Genomic DNA, 5,737 nt, shown 5'->3' with positions numbered 1-5,737 from the left:
ACTAAGTATGGGGCGCCAAGTATCGCACGGTATCCTTTGTCACGAATTCAGCCCTATTCTTCACAAAATTACAATTTTGTGACGAAATTGTTGTTTCGTTGACAAATTAATGACGTCAGATTCGAATGAAATGATAAATCCATCACAAAATTGTAATTTCGTTGACAAAATTGGTATTCTGTGACAAAATTGATTAAAAAATGTTGTCACTTGTCATCAACAACAACAAACAATTGCGTCACCAAATTGTCCTCGGTGCCCGATGTCTATATACGATAGCTCATCATCGAAGTAGGCCTATCCTCGATGTAAAGGATCGATCACCATCTGAACGTAGTTTGCCCGGAAAAATGTGACATATATCATTTCCCCTGCCTTCTGAAAGAGGCAAGTCAAGTGTTCGTTTATAATGAGAGAAAAGTGAAAATATATTGAATTTTCTTTCTATTTTCTTTATCATTCTACGCACGTAAAACCAAAAGCTGTAGTAGTCTTCTCATTCCGCAGAGAATGAGCAGAATTAAGCGTTAAAAATTAATGATTTTAGAACGTATTTTCAGATTTTCCTCAAACTTTTACTGATGTGGTGATTTTGTTGCATTCACTCAATTCACATATCTATGAAGGTAGACTTGTCCAAGCACGTGCGTCACGCCGTAGTTATAAATCTGTGTGCGATATCATGACGAAATCAGGACTACACTGCATTATAAAAATCTATAATCATGGCTCGACACTAACTTTTTTGTTTGGTGGCCCGATGGTGCCACCAAAATCCTAAATTTTAAATTTTTGGTGGCCCGAGAGAAAAATTTGGTGTCCCGAAAAAACTACAATAAAAAACATTAAAAGTCCTTTTTTTTTAATGAGTCAAATATTTAAGATTTATGATAGTAAGAATTAGAAGTTGGACATATCTACTCATAGATAAACTTCAACAAACTTGCAACACTCACTCTCAGGCATTCATTCAGTCCTTTTCATCCATCCTTTGAACAAATTTAACTGCTAATTGCCGGCGCAAAAAGTTATGAATTTATTGACATACTTTTCAAAATATTTTGGTGGCCCGAGGCGGGCCACCAAATTTGCCTCTTTTTTTTTTGAAATTTGGTGGCCCGACTTTCATTTTTGGTGGCCCCGGGCCACCGGGCCACCGTTAGTGTCGAGCCCTGCTATAATTATATGAGACAAAACATTATTTTTCATTGCAATTTCTTTTCATCATCCAGATCTCCATTAGTAATTACAAGCAGCCATTCTACATTACCATTGAAGGTGTACGTGGGAGTAGCCACACAGGTGATATCGCCATGGATGACATTGTCATTTCTCAGGGACCCTGTCAACAAGGTAATACGCTCATGTATACTAAACAAAATGGAAAACAAGAAAACATTCGTATTAAACAAAAATTTCATTTTAGTCATAAAAGTTAAAATGACTGCCAGAAGAATAGACCTATTTCTGAATAGGAACGGCATGTGATCTTTTATGTCTAGAATACAGTTAATGTATTCTAGACATAAAAGATCACATGCCACTCCTTTGATTTGATTTGATTTGAATTTATTTTCCGTTAAAAGTCACATTACATAATTATAATCATTGCATAAACAAAATAGTACATAAAATGAACGGAAGGATATCCCTACTCAGTTATGTTTGTCATAACACAGCTGTTTTCCAGAGGGGTCCTAGAAATAACAATGTTGTGATACACATAATGATAAAGACATGAATAAATAATACATAATAATGAAGAATATCAATAAGTCTTAAATCAAACCAAAAATGAGATTAAGATAAGAACAAAATGGAAACATACCTCTGACACCTACCAGTTGAATCAAATACATTGCAACCCCAATTATCCCATCATTATGACTCACCCTCCTCCCCCCCGCCCAAAATATCCATGATACCATTATATAATATACATATACATATATATATATATATATATATATATATATATATACATATATATATATAATAATTATATATACATTAAAGCCATTTTGGTATGTATTGATCAATTTCTTTAAGAAACAAATTATATGAGATTAAACATTTAACATCACGTGGTAAATCATTAAAGTAAGAAGCTCCACGATATGAAAACATTCTTTTACAATAATCAGTGTGAGGCTTTGGTAAGGAGAGATTTCCATAGGAGCGTAAATTGTATGGATGTGAAACAAATTCAAATAAATTTTGCATATATGGTGCGCTGAGATCATTAAACTTTTATACACCAAAGATATAGAATGTTTAATACGGCGAGATTTCAGGGATTCCCAATTCAAAATTTGATGTAATTCATGATTGGATATATGTTTATAGGGACTTATTCCAAGTATTATTCTACCAGCCCTGTTTTGTAATTTCTGCAGTCGATCGGTATATTTCAGGTGGGAGGAATCATACACTATATCTGCGTAATCGAACAAAGGGAGAATTATTGTGCGGTAAATCAATTTCAAATTACATTCATTAATATAAACTCGAAGACGACCTAAAAAATTAACCAATTTACCAATGTTTTTACAAAGATATTCAATATGATCATTCCATTTCAATTCTTGGTCTATTATCACCCCTAAGTATTTCACGGCTTCTTTGCATTGAATATGTTTTCCGTTAATATAAACATTTAAATCTTTGCGTTTTGTCAACATTGCACGGGTACCAATCAGTATGCTCTCCGTTTTATCAACATTCAAACTAAGTTTGTTCAAACACATCCAATCATATATGTGTTCCAAGTCTGTGTTCAGAAAATAATCTATACAATTAACATCTTTGTGAGAGTAATACAAAACAGTATCATCTGCATAAAGTTGTATGTCGCAGTGTTGTACCTGCTGAACTATATCGTCTATATAAAGGGTGAACAGTAGTGGTCCAAGGATTGAACCTTGAGGTACGCCGTAATTGACGTCAGCAAACTCAGACATTTCAGAACAAAAATAAGTACATATTTGACGATTGGTCAAATAACTTTCAAACCAGGCAAGACTATTTCCTTGCGCACCGGCACCCATGAGTTTCTTTAATAGAATATTAATGTCAACCGTATCAAATGCTTCTTTCATGTCGATAAGAACTGCTCCTGTGTATTGACCATTGTCAGATGCGTTTAACCAATCGTCGGAAACACGTGCAAGAGCTGTCACAGTTGAGTGCTTTTGCCTAAACCCTGACTGTTTCTCCGAAAGTATATTACTAGATTTTAAAAACTCTGAGAATTGCTTGCCTACAATCTTCTCGAGGATTTTTGAGACAGAAGATAAAATTGCAATTGGACGATAATTACAAGGAAATGTTTTATCACCTGCTTTATGCAAAGGAATAATTTTTGCCTGTTTCCAGCGTAATGGAAAATCGCCTTCTGACAGTGACTTATTAAAAAGGTAAGTAAGACAAGGGATGATGACGGGAGCAGAAATTTTTAACAAGTGCACAGAAATTCCATCTACACCAACAGACTTCTTGTTTTCCATGCCCCTGATAAGATCACTAACTTCATTCTCAGAAACCGTTTGAAAAGAGAACTTGGGAGAAGTTTGCCTGGAAGAGTTAGAGGAGTTCACGTGATACGAGGCATGAGACGGAGGGGAAACAGATGGAATATTCGATGCTAGTTCTGACCCAATATTTGCAAAATATTGGTTAAAAACATTGGCCTCTGATCTGTCACCACTAGATTTATCATGTTGAGAACTGTTTGGGGAACGATGTGGGAGAACAGATCTTAACACATTCCACATTTCACCGGATGTCTTTGCGGAAGCTAATTTATCTGAAAAATAATATCGTTTGCATCTCCGTATTTTAAGCGTAACATGATTTCGTAATTTCCTATATCTATTCCAAAGTTCCTCATGTTTTATTTTCAGCTCGATTTTCGTGGACTCCTCTTGCGTCTTTGACAATTCAATCTTTACTTTATGTGCTTTGTTTTTCTGTTTGTCCCGCTCTTTGATCAATTCAATGATCTCTGGAGACATCCAAGGACAGAATCTGTTCTTTACACGTTTGTGCCGAATAGGCATATGATTGTTTATAACTTCCGTTAATAATTCTTCCCAATCTTTAACGGCTTCCTCCATGTTGTCTTTATCGTACACATTATGCCATGGTTGCGATCGTAATTGATCAAGAAATGAGTTTTCATCAATTTTTTTCATTTTCTGTAAGATACTATCTCAGGGGCTTTAATGCAGACATTATAATTCCAAATCAAATAACAGATTGAGTGATCACTTATCCCTGAATGTATAACACCATGGGACTTGACCATATCGAGAGAGTTTGTCATCATATGATCGATTAAACTAACTGAAACATCGGAACATCTTGTATACTCTCTTGTATTAATCTGAGTTAATGAATAAATAATGTTTATTTGATTAAGATGCTTAGTTCATTGCTTATTGGATCTTTCATAATATCGCAATTGACATCACCCATAACAATAACATTTCGGCCAAAAGAGTCAATAAATGAAATCAATTGTTCATAATAATCAAACACACAAATTGGGCTGTTAGGCGGTCGATACCATGTCACAAAGATGAACGCTCTTGAGTGATCAGGAGTAATTATAAGAGGAATAGCTTCTAAATGTTCTAAGCTGCTGTGTTTCAGTACATGATAGTGTAAGTTATTACGTATGTATACAAGAACACCACCCCGTGTCTATCTCTATCCTTTCGAACCATGCGGTAACCGTCTATTTGAATCTCATGATCCAAAACTGTATCATCTAACCAGGTTTCATTTAATGATAAAATATCAATACCATTTTGAATTAACAACAAATGAATTTCAGAGAGATTTCTAGTCAAACTGCGTACATTCAGATGTAAAATCCGAAGTCCTTTTTGTGATAATTCTTTAAACTTCAAACTATCATTTTGACATTTAACAGAACGCGGTTTATTGATAAAATTACTATTATTGGGAGGCAATTCATCTTGATCTACAAAGTTTGGTAAATAATGTAACGTACATTTAGAGCATTCCCAATTTAGAAATTCATGACATGGATCATCATACTCACTTTCAGAGATCCCAACACACTTGATATGAACCCAATTGTGACACTTAACACATTGTATTCCTTTGTGATTATTTCTTACTGGCTTTGAACAACTAACACATGGATAACCCTTTACCATTGAAATATTAAAATCAATATATGTTGATAGAAATCAAATGTCCAGTGTCATTTGTTTTTCAATTTTCTAAATTAGCCTTTAGGAAGGTCGTTTTCTCCACGGATCCCTCGAGTTACAAACTTTCCTCCCGTTGCCCGAATCAACGCAACAATCTTCCCGTCCGATGACCACGCGTCTTTTACTGCCGAATGCACTCTGGTTTTGGCGAGAAGGTTTTGGTTTTTCTTTGTCAGGTGTTCCTGGATTGACATGGGCGAGCCCTTTAGGAGTTTGCGATTTTTGATAACCTGCATCCTGGTCTGGTATGACACAAACTTGACCAGTAGTGGTCGTGGTGCCGTGTGACTATTTGGATGGCTTTGGTCCTCACGCCGCCCTTTTCTAGTTTGCATGCGACCGCTAGCTGGCGCTTCCCCAGATCCTTCGTTTCCTTCGTTGCCATGGTTTCGACGCTGAAGGCGATGTGATCTGTCTATTTCAGATTGCCGGACATCAACATGCAGTTTTTGCACACTAATTGGGTGGTGTCTTCTTCTTTTGACTCCGGCACC

Source organism: Diadema antillarum, unplaced genomic scaffold, assembly GCF_040938485.1.
Source record: "Diadema antillarum isolate AM-2024a unplaced genomic scaffold, OU_Dant_1.0 seq00000339_RagTag, whole genome shotgun sequence".
NCBI classification, from domain to species: domain Eukaryota; kingdom Metazoa; phylum Echinodermata; class Echinoidea; order Diadematoida; family Diadematidae; genus Diadema; species Diadema antillarum.
Note: the sequence above shows the minus strand (reverse complement) of the source record.